Here is a 12,433-nt window from a genome sequence, read left to right on the forward strand (position 1 = left end):
AAACTAGATGCAACGGTCACCCGTGAACATGATCTTCACTTCCTGACAGGTGGCATTTTACCTGTTTACATTTGCTTTTAATTACAGAGAAACCCTCGAGCAACCGCGCAACAAAAGGCACCGAATCGTGGTCAGGTTTACAGCTTCTTTTACGGCTCTTTCGGGCACTCGTGGAGGAAACTTATTTCCACAAAGGATTCGCAGCCATTCGCACAGCAGTGGTCACGTGCGAGCGCTTAGGTCTCTCCCGAAGTGCTCTCAACAAACAGGCACCCATTACGAGGTAGCTACTGTGCAGGACGCAGCAGGCACTGGAGGGTTGTCTTAGGGCTGGCGTTTGGCGGGGCGAGGAATCTCCCGCTCTGCTCGATAGCATGGCCATGACCCACTCTTCTAATAGTGATGTGTGGCGACTTTCTAATCTTCGAGATGCTATTTACCTGTACGTTTTAGGCTAAAATTACTGATGACACTGAAGGTCCGCACCACGCCTGCTTCCTAACATTTGGAAACATCCGCCTAACATTCAGAAAAAAATTTAACAGCCAGCCAAGTTATGGTTTACGGTAATAATAGCAAAAATGCAAGTACCCATGGACAACGCTGAGGAATGTAAACCGAACTGCAGATATTTGTGAGGTGTAGTAACTGCATTTTGATTCTACCTCTTTCTTCTAAGCTTAAGAGGAAGACTGTCCTTCGTTGAAAGAAAAATATCCATGCAAACCTTTCTGAAAGTTTGCTATGTTTTTGGATGGGAGTCTACGCGGCACGTGGAGACTTGGGAGAGAAGGCCCATGCCTTATATTTAAGTTATAAATACAGGGGTTTAATCCGGGAAAGATCAAAATCCATATTGGTGCCATCGGTGGGGGGTAACTTCACTATCGAGGAGTAACTTGGAATCGCCTGTGAACGGGGGTGTGCAGATAGGATGTTGTTCGTGCTTTATGTGGGGGTCCCTCATGACTGTGGCTAATGTGTCGCTTACATATAATACCATCTAAACTTTCTGACTTATGCAAATACGTATTGGGTACCCCACCTCACAGCTCCTCAGAACTCAGAGGGCAAAGAGACCTGCATACCCCGAGCCCTTTACTTGCAAGCTCATCTGTAAAAGGGAAGAGAATAAAACGAAGCACACGAGAGGCTAATGGTTCCTTCTACTTGGCAATAAGAAATACATAAGATTTGTGCCCGCTTGAAGGCAGAGGCGTTTTAACTTCTATCAGAAGTGCAAAGTAGACATTCTGCAATGGCACCTTGTGACCTCACTCAAAATAGGATTCCACATCTGAGGAATCCACATCACACATTAAGACATTTACCAGATCTTTTAGGTTCTGTGGGATGCAAAGCTATCCCTTGTGGGCTGTATATTGGACTGCTTTGAGCCTGAGGTGCGTTTTTAGGATCCCCAGTCCTTCCAGCCCCGCACGTGGTTCAAAAGAAGAAGATTTTTATCACAGGTACATTTAGGATTAGCCGCTGTTGAGAACCAATGCTCCTGTGGACTGTACAATACCATGAGGTGATGTTAGTTAGCAAATAAAGATTATTGCATAAGTAGATGCATGCAAAAGAGTAACATATGCTTCCCTCTTTTAAATGTTTTCTTGAAAAAAAGTGTTAAAATAAAAGGAAGGGGACCCGCTGTTGAATGAATTTCAATGCGCAATTTACATGAACAGATAACTTCACCCCAAGACATTTGCAGGTATTTCTCAAAAGGACATTATGAAATATTGCAATTCTTTATCTGTTGATTGAGCCAATCTGGGTTGCACCAACATGAAAAGTTTGAAGAGAGATGTAATTTCTGAACAGAGGGGATGAAAAGCGATAATATTTATACATAAGTCAGAAATTCTGGGTATGCAGAAAGGCTTTGTCCCATCTCAATTCTTCTCATCTTGTATCTGCCACATTAACTACCTCATAATTCAGCGTTATATTTCCTTTCATTTCTAAATATTGTCTAAAATAAGAATATTATCAGTCATATACTACATCAGAGAAGATACCTGAAAATAGCGGCATGTCAAAATTGAAAGATACATGGGTTATAAAACGTCAGACCTTAGACAGCGCAGCTCCCTCGGAGGTTAGAAGAACAACCACTCAGGTTTCAAGGACTGTAATTTCTTGGTCACTATATATATAATTTAGGTTACTTCATACTTACACCAGTCTCGCAGGATTTGGTGGTAGGCATATAGATATTGTGATGATAGTGTCAAAAATATATCAATATAGTCGATGAATTAACTCCTGAGAACTGATGAAATAGTGGCCATTGAAGAATGCAGGTGCGCTCTTATACCTAAGAAAAAGAGGCACAGTGTCATCAGCAAGATACCCAACTTCTCGTGAATTATTGTTCACATGATTCTATGTAATTGGGAACAAAAATAATGAAAAAGGGGTTGTGGAAACCTTTTACTGATGAACTCTTTTCTCAAAGCAGTTCCCATGGAGGTTTCAATTGACTGGCATTCAAAATATTACCAAAGTCTTGGAGGAAAATACCTTGTACAAAACTGAAATTCCTTTTTGTCCTCACAGCCACTGCCCTGTGTGCTCCTATGTTTAGGTCGAGCATTCGAGATCTCTTGTATATACTTTAGTATATACTTATGTGTGTATGTACTCTGTGGGCTCTAGAGATCATCCCTAGGACTAGTCTGCTTCCGCTTAGGGACTATTTTTTCTGTTCAACTGCCTCTATTTAACTGTCTTGATAGAAAACGACCAGTAGAGGTCAGTAAAATACCACAATTGCTTTCTGCTTGTTCAACTGCCTCTATTTAACTGTCTTGGTAGAAAACAACCAGTAGAGCTCAGTAAAATACAGGAATTGCTTTCTGCTGAGGGACTTTTTAAAAAAAATTTCTGGCAACTGCCTCTGTTTAACTTTCTTGATAGAAAATGACCAGCAGAGGTCAGTGAAATACCAGAATTACTTTAGCATTCTCTAGATTCCAGTCCATAGAAATTGTCTTCCACGAGCACCTGTAGACAATAATATTTTTTTCAAATCTTGTATTTTCAGTGATATGACCACTGAAAGCCCTGATTTTATGTTAAAAACAGAGCTTTGGACCATTTCCCACTGAAAGGCAATATTTCTCTCCATGCGTTCCCATACCGGGCATGTCATGCAGTTTGGTGCTAACTTTCCCTCCATGTTAAATAACAGTAGATGTTTCAGCACCCAGGCTAATGTGCTGCATAGCTAAATACATATAAGGTCCCAAAGGCAAGACCGATTGCATTGCAAATGCTTGTTTCTACTAGCCCCTGTGTAAGGACCCTACTCCATGCCTCTTTTCTTCCTGTCATTGTCCGCTAATTTCTCCCGCCTTTTCTGTTTTCTGTTGGAACAGGTGTGAGAAAGTGGATTATTAGTTGAGGTGGATGGTTGTCCACAGCAAGTAATAATGTAACTATTCTTCTTAGGTCCAGTAAGGTTTTAGTAATTTAACCCTGAGGTCAACCCCTAGTAGCTGTGACACAATGCAGACAGGCTTAACTTAAGAAAATGTGTAAAGCATGTAGAAGCACCAAAACAGTCAAAAGGTCAAAAACACAACACAATAAAAATCCCATTCCAATTTAGAAAACTTGATAATAATGAATAAAATGACACCAAAAGGACAAAAATGGAATAAGGGAAATCAGAGATATGATTTTTTAAAAGTTTTAATTAAAAAAACGTGCTAGTAAGTGCAATGTGCCAACGTTAGGTAACTGGCCACAATAGCTGGGGACAAGGGTAACGTATAAGGTCAACCACTATGGCATACACTGGCTTGATTCGTCCCGGTCGGAAAGTTACCTTCACACTTAAAAATGTTTTAAGAAGGTCTAAGAAGGTCAAGTCGGCAGACTGCATCCAAAGACAGGCTCATTCATGATACAGGAATTAGCATCTCAGCCTCGTAGACTCCTTAGAACGCTGCTGCACAACGTATCTTCAACACAGGATTTCACAACTCTCTGCAAAACAGGATTTAAGATACATTGTTCAGTTGTCCTAACTTGGTTCCTGTATCTGGCCCTCGCTCCATCGCAGTCGGTCTGAACTTGTGATTTTGTCCCGATCCAGCGCCACTTCTACTCACTATTTTTACCTACAACTTTAAAACTGCATGGCTCCAATTCTACTAATTGGATTTTTGCTGTTTTGGCCTCAGATAAGTTACAAAATTCCACACTATGTTTCTAAATTGGAGTGGTATTTTTCTTGTGTTGTGTTTTCACTTTAATACAGCTTGATGTGCTGCATAAATGCTTTACACATTGCATCAAGCCTGGCTGTTTGTGCCAAGCTACCCAGTGCTTAATTTGAGCTTGTGGTTTCTGGTGCTCAGCATTGGTACTTAATTGCCGAAATAGGCACCTAATTGCTGGAACCTGCACTTATGGTAGCTGCCACATGGTGGTGTTGTTTGTGTTATTTGAAGTTGAACAGAAAAACAGTTGTTTGTTAATTGAATATACATTCAAAACAACTAATAGCTGCCATCCAAGCCATTCTTAAGGCTTTGGCAGTGTTGAACAGTCTGAATTGTCACACTTGTAGCAGTGTGATGGTTAGTAGTTGAGTAAGTACAGTAGAATGTGTGGTGCAAATTGCGTTGGCATCCTGACAAGGGCCCAGCACTTATTTTGTTTTAACAGATAAAGCACTAAAGCTACTAGAGGGTTAGCACTGGTTAATTTGGGGTTTGCTTGTGACGTCACCCTGGGAGAAATTGTAGTTTCTCACATTTGTCATTGACTCTGACCTGAGAAAATTAGTTACCAAAATACTCTCTATAATTTTACATATGAATCACCACATTTAAATTCAACCATCTCCTGCATGGCAGGGGGAAAGGGGAAAACAATTTCTAGGTTTTACAGGTCGATGTGTTGGAGTTAACTTAGGGCCTAATGTAGAGTTTTACAGACAGTTTACCCTGTCACAAACATGATGGATATCCTGCCTGCCTTATTAAAAGTATGTTATATCTTATGGCACTTGCAATAAAGTGGATGGCTTATCTGTCCTTCTTGTGACAGTGTAACCTGTCTTCCAAACTCTAAATCAGATCCTTAGTTTTACTTTCCTTCTCCTCAGTAATTTTCTTGCATATCCCTCTAACAATTCCCCATGTTTCTCCAACTAGCTTTCCTGACTCTTTCCACAATGTTGGCACAAAATTTTAAAAGTGCTGCTTCTGAGGACATTAAGCCATTCCATCAAGGCAAAACACTGAGTCATCTTGAACTCTGACAAAAGCTTATCTTATGCACCAGATAACCAACTGTCAGGATTGGGCTTGTGCTTACAGTTCAGTTCAAAACAAAGTTTATTTAGACCAGGTGGTCTTTAAACATTTAAAAACAACATTAATACAAATCCTAAAATCACAATTCTTAAAGTTAAACTGTCATAAAATCATATAGTAAGATCATATATCCGCCAGTCAATACATACGATGTAGGCCACAATAAAATGATAAAACAACCATTTCAGTTCTGTTCACATTTAAGAATTTTTTTGACTTTTTGAATGAACTTCCCCATGGTGCAAGCTATATCTAAATTGCTAATTTCTGTTAGAAGCTCTACTGCTTGCACCCTATTATTAATACCATACTTTATAAAAATCGGACGTAAGATCTCTTTCCGTATATCTAAAACCTTCTGACAATCCAATAATAAATGTAAAATATCACATGTTGTTCCCAGAATACAGGCACAGTTACCCTTACTATCAATCATAGTTCTTGTTACCACATTGTTAGCATAGCAAGGAGTGACCCCAATTCTTAGTCTTAATACGACTCTTCTTAACCAAGTACAGGGTAACCTATCAATATAAGGGAAATGTTGTTCATTTTGCCACAAAGTAGCCATAAAACGTACAGATTTTTTCCCCATGAGGTAATCTTGGTCCTAGGCTCGAGAAATTACTTTCCCCAGGACCCTAAGTTCCCTCTTGTCAACTTCAAATTGAAGGGTCAAGGAGCACAGCTTAAGCTTCATAATTCTACTAGCCTTAATAATAGTATCCCTTATCCCTTTTGCCCACATTAACTCACTCTTCAATATCTCGTTTTTGCACCATTGCGAGATTTTTTATTCTTCTCCTGTTCCCTGGGGCTGTCAGAATCTAAATAAAGCCATACAAGCCGTTATACCCCATGAGGTAATGCCTAATTCCAATCTCACTGCCTGCACCATTGAGGACTTAGACAATGAGAATACGTTTTTTAGGGTTTTTCCCTCCTCTGCATCCCATCCATTTTTACCACTCAAATATAGCAGTTCAGCTCCATATACAAATTGTGGTGGTACTATGGCTATGTAAACATTTAAAACCGGTCCATCCGACTTTTCGCTATAGACACCATTGAATTTTTTTAATCCACTAACCGAAGCCGATGACCTCAGTTTTAATGCTTCGAGGTGGGTATGTCAGTTCAGACTTTTATCGAACCACATCCCCAGGTACCAATATTCATCTACCTTTTCTAGCTTCGTAGAGCCCAAAAACCAGCTAAACCTTATTTTCCTTCTATCAAAGCTTAAAATCTTTGTCTTCTCCATATTGACTACAAGTTTTTTTAAACCGCAGTATTCGTTGAACCTTCTTTTCAGACTGATCTCTGCTTGGTCTATTATTACAAGATCGTCCCCATATAATAGACATGAAATATGTTTTCTGTTGGACTTGGCCCTTTCTGCAGGGTCATCCCTAAACTTTTTGCCTTTCTCCTAGCCTTTTTTCTGACATGGAGTTGGTGGTTTTAGGCCTCTGGGCACTTTAGCACTGCTGTCCAGTGTAAAGTGCGTGTGCTCTCGGTGTTAAATATGGTAAGATTGGTCTACACATGTTTGGCCTATTTAATTTACCTGTCAGTCCCTTGTAAAGTGGTATCTCAGATACCTAGGGCTGGTAAATTAAATGCAACTGGTGAGCTTGCAGCGCTGATTGCACCGCCCACCGAAGTAGCCTTTTAAACATATCTCAGGCCTCTGCCATTGCAGGGCCTGTGCGTGCAGTGTTACTGCCGCTGTGATGTGGCACCTAAAGTGTGTGCCATGTCCGTGACCCCCCTTTTACTACATGTCAGTCACCCTTAAGGTAGGCCCTAGCTAGCCCTATGGGCAGGGTGCATTGTAGGTAAAAGATACAACATGTACCCCTGTGGTGTGTCGGATGGCAGAGCCCCATCTCTAAAAGGAGGGTGTGAGCACTATAAGCAAAGTGCTTCAACACCCCCCAGAACCAGTTGGAACTGGTTCCCCCCAAGCCCTGTGCTGGCGCAGACAAAGGAATGCCTAATATAAATATAGGGGCTGTGATCCCATGTTCTTGTGCTTACTGTACCTGTTTTGGGAGGCCGAAGGACTGCTGAGGAAGGAGGAACCGCCGTGGGACCCAGCTGCAGTTTCCTGGGGGTCCCTACATGCTGGCCTGCCTGTGCCCAGCTCTGCCCCTCTGCATTTTGGACTTAGCGCCTCGTGAGCGCTACCTTTCTTATCCCCAGGATAAGGGAGGGCTGCACAGCACTGAGCTGCACATCGCGTTATAGGGGATCCCCCCATGCTGCCTTCATCCGTCTAGCGGGAGCCCACCCCGCATGCTGGTGCCGTTATTTGTGGATGCGGGTGCCCACCCCGCATTTGAGTTGTTTATCGAAGCGGGAGCCCAACCCGCTTTTATACCACTTTTTGAGCGGGAGCCCACCCCGCTGTTTTGCGCTTCCGTTGGCGGGTGCCCACCCCACAATTGTGCTTAATCAAAGGCGGGAGCCCACCCTGCACTCTTATCATTGCCGCTGAAGGGCCGCCACTCATGAGCAGCGACCCGGAGAAGAGGAGCGTCGAGGAAGGAGAGCGGGAGCCTACCCTGCCTCCGTGGGTGCCAGTGGAGAGGGCCGCAGAGCTGACCCCCTGGCGGGAGCCCACCCCACGTTGCTGAGTCCTGTGTTGCCACAGGAAAAGTACGGGACCCCTGGAGACTTTGCTCCGCGATTCTGGCGACCAGGAGGTCAGGCAGGGTTGTGCCTGACTGTGGGTGGGGCTCCCAGGAGGAAAGGGAAGCCCCGCAGGTTGCCTGGAGACCGGACCTGAGGAGGATCGGAGCCTCGAGGGCTCCCAGCTGGAGTACCGTGCTGTGCCCGGAGACCGGACAAGCCGCCAGAGAGCCCAGGTGAAGAGGGCTCCACAGAGCATTGCACGTGCAAGAAGTAGCACCAGAGGAGACCGGAGGAGTCCCCGCAACTGCCCGGTGAGTTGGGGCCGAGTTGAAAGCTTGCTTGGGGGGGGGGGGTGTTGGTGCACATTGTCTGTGCCCACCCCCCCTGTGGTTACTCCTAAGGCACGGAGAGTGCCAGGGCAGTTTGTTGTCTCCACAGCTGCACAGCAGATACTGGCAGCTGCAACGTGTAGGCCATCTTTTCAGTCAGAGTCCCAGTGGGGCTCACCAGGGCACATTGGTGCCGATCGGACCACATTGTTGGTGCCCATTGGACTACAGTTATGTGGAGGGCCCCAGAGCTGGGCCCCAGAGTCCAGCACCATTTTTGTAGTGCCCACATTTTGTTTCCTGCACAGCTGCACCCCAATTAGCGGGCAGCTGCTACGTTTAGGCCAGTGTTTTGCACCCTTTGGAGTTTGCTGCATTGGCAGCCCAGCCCTGACTACTTGGACAAAGGGCAGTGGAGCCCTCTGAGAAGGCCAGTTGGCCTGGGGGGTCGGTTTCTAAAGGGGATGCCTAATGCAAATGTTATGCCCCATGATTAGTGCCTAATGTGCTTGGGCTGCTGATGTCCTAGTGCGTAAGGGGTTTATTATTAGCAGGGTATCTTATGGGTATGAGGCCTACTGCATAATGTGTTTATTTGTAGGAGGTTGGGCCCTAATGTGTTTTATGCCTAATGTAATGATGCTTAGTTCATTATGGCACCAGTGATTACTGGTTGTGGTCTACATTTTACTTACCTATTCTGATGGTTCTGACAGGGGCCCGATTGGCCCTGTCAGTTGTATGTAGTCCCCTGTGAATATTGCCTGTGCCAGTTGGCACAGTGTAAATGTGTGATAAGGTTTCTAATATGTTTATGGTAATACAAAGGCTATTTGTTATATAACCTTGTGTGGAGTTTCTTTTGTGGTGTGCCTAGTATATTGCTGTGTGTGTGTGTTGTGCAAACGCTTTACACATTGCCTCTGGGATAAGACTGACTGCTCGTGCCAAGCTACCAAGGGGGTGAGCAGGGGTTATCTTCAGCGTGTAACCCCCTTGCCTCGACTAGAGTGGTGGTTTCTGCCTGGCTTAGGCGCAAGCCCTAGCCAACCAGAAATCCCATTTCTAACATTGGTGGCAGCAGTGGGATAGGACTTGCATTTGTGCAGTACCACGGCGACAACTGGCTGCACTACAAACTCTGCATTTAGACAACCATGTGTTTGGGGATTATTTTTCCTGAGTTATTTTTCTCCTAAAAGTGTCATTTTCGAATTGTGTTCTCCTGGTCTATTGTGGGTTGTGTATCTTGCCAAGATGGGGTTAACCTATAATGAGGATGACCTCTGGGAGTACACCAGGAAGGAGTTAGAGGAATTCTGCAGAAAGAGGGGGATACCAATAGTGGGTAACATCCTCAATAAACTATTCATCAATGAAGCCCTCCGCAGGGGAGAACCTGTAGAGCTCTGTGGGGACCCTTCAGATTACCCCTACGCATACCTAAGTGGTGGTTTTGAGGTAGGCCCTGAAGAGTCCGAAGAGGAGAGAGAAAATGACAGGGCAGAGACGCCAGTTGAGAGGGAGGACCCCATAGATAGGGAGTTCCTTGCTGGGTCTAGTGCCAGTCGTAGTACCCAATCCTTTTCTTGGTCCCCAGAGGAGCTGGTGGACAGGCAGAAGCTGGCTGTAGATAAGCTCAAATTGGAGAATGCCATGGGGCTAGCGCAGCTGGATGCGGGGCACAGTGAGGTCCAGAAAGCCTTGGAGGAGAAAAAGGCATTGTTGGCTCAGGAGTTGAGTCTCAGGGCAGTGAGCCTTGAAGAGAATAATCTAGGGACTGAGAGGGTCTTAGCTCAGGAGAGGATTGCGGAGGCAGAGAGGGCCTTCGCCAGGGAGAAACAAGCTCTGGAGGGTAATATTGTCCCATGAGAGTAGTTTTAGTTGTCTGGATTGACCAGTGAGGGTGGGGTCCAGTGGTGGCAGCAATATGGAGTCCAGTGCAGGAAGTCCCACTCCCAGATCCCAGAGCTTGGTACCTAGTTCCCAGGAGGAGGGTGTCACACCTGAAGGGTATAGGTTGATGTTCAGGGGCAGTGGGAAACTGTCTCACCAGTCTTGGGGGGAGTTTGTGGATGACTGTTGTGATGCACTGCAAGGATGGGTGATGAGTAGCACAGCAAATGATTTTCAAGGGCTGTTCAATCTGGTTGTCAGAGAGCACATGTTCAGTAATTGTTTTCCGGGTTTACACCAACACCTGTTGGAGTGTGAGTTTTCTGATCCCAGGGAGCTTGCACGGGAGGCAGATATCTGACTGTGTGCTAATGGGTCTGAAGAGGCATTAGGGAGTGAACCTAAAAGTAGTGGCTCAGGTATCTTCCAGACCTGTGTGGGGGAAGAGTTTCAGTGTAGCCCAGCTAGGTCCCAGTGTAGTGGGAGGGGTGTAGGGGCGCACGTCCTGTCTCAGTGGAGAAGGAGTGAGTGTGGGACTGTGTGTCCCAAGGTGCCCGAAACCCAGTCTCAGGGCCTGGAGGGTTCCCTAAGGAAATACAGGGTGGGGGCCTAGGCTGTACTGGTAGGCCATTGGGGGGGGAGCTCATAGTGTCAGGAGAACCTGGAGCGTCTGTAAGTGGAGCTCCTGTGGTTCTGGTGTCTGGTGGTGCCACTCCAGTTGGGAGGGTGCAGAAGTCCAGATTGAGGGGTGAAAGGGGGGATGTGTTCCCCAGTGGAAGAAATAGTGGGCCAGGGACCAGCCAGAAAGGCAAAGTCTCCTAGTAGTAACCATGGTGACAACACTTCCGTCCTGGGGGATCTTTGCGCACTGTTAGATGGACAGGGGTCAGGAGATTTGCACCAGGCAGACTGTCACACGACACATGAGTCATGTGTTACCCTCGGGGGGGATACTGTGTGAGTCCCCAGAAGTCCTGGCGTGCCAGGCAAGTATACAACCACAGGGGTTGGGAGGCCAGGTTCAGGTTTTGGCTGACCTGGAGGGAAGGGCATCGGTAGGTGGTGTCCTGACTGGGGGGATACTGTGTGAGTCCCCAGAAGTCCTGGTGTGCCAGGCAAGTGCTCAGCCGAAGGGTTCAGCCCCAAGGTTGGGAGGCCAGGTTCAGGATCTGCCTGACCTGGAGGGAAGGACATCTGTAACCAGTGTCTTGACCGCTTTGGCTTCCAGGGGTACCGCTCCAGGTGGGAGGGTGCAGAACTCTGGAAGGGGGTGCAGCAGGAGGGAGTCCTTGCCTCTGACCCGAGTGCAACCTGAGGGCTTAGACCCTAGGTTGGGAGACCAGTTGATGGAGAGAGGTCCAGAACTGGTGGGAGAGTTGTGTTCTGAGGTTGCCTCTCATAGGAGGAGAGTGCTGAACCCTAGAAGGAGAGGTAAGGGGAGGAGAGCCTCGCCTGTGACTGCTGGTCAGCCTGAGAGTGCGGACCCTAGGCTGGAGGATCAGTGGCAGTTTAGAACTGCCCTGATGAGGGGTAGAATGGAGAATCGCTACTATGTGCCTGGGGCTACCGCCCCCTCACTCCGTGAGGTGGCCAGGACCAGATACATCTGGATGGCCTAGGACCTGGTCCTGACCGAGGACAACTAGGGAGTACCAGTGAGGTAGTGTTAGACCTGGCACCTTGGCGTGGGTCTCCCTTCCATTTTTGTTGTTGCCTCATGTGTTTTTGCTGGTGTTAGTTGCTCAGGGCACTGTGCCACTGCTGTCCAGTGCCACAGTGCAAGTGCTCCCTATTGTAAATTAATGTATGAATTTGTGATTCCATGATTGGTTGGTTTGGTTTACCTGTCAGACCCTAGTACAGTGCACCAGGAGTGTCCAGGTCTTGTAAATCCAAATGCTGCTGGTGGGCTTGCAGCACTGGTTGTGCCACCCACAGAAGCAGCCTGTAAAAGTGTGTCTAAGGTCTGCCATTGCAGAGCCTGCATGCAGTCTGGTACTGTCATGCTGACTGGGCAAGTGCACCCACTTGCCAGTCCCTAAACCTTCCCGTTTCCTCATATCAGACACCCCTATGGTAGGCCCAAAGGCAGGGTGCATTGTAAGGATAAGGTAGGACATGCCCTGGTGTGTGTGGCATGATCTAATAGTGAATTACAGCCATTTTCGTTTTTCACAATTGCAAGGCTACCTGTTCCCCATAGGCCAGAATGGGCAGTATGATTATTAC

The sequence above is a fragment of the Triturus cristatus genome, chromosome 2_1, assembly GCF_964204655.1.
Source record: "Triturus cristatus chromosome 2_1, aTriCri1.1, whole genome shotgun sequence".
NCBI classification, from domain to species: Eukaryota; Metazoa; Chordata; class Amphibia; order Caudata; family Salamandridae; genus Triturus; species Triturus cristatus.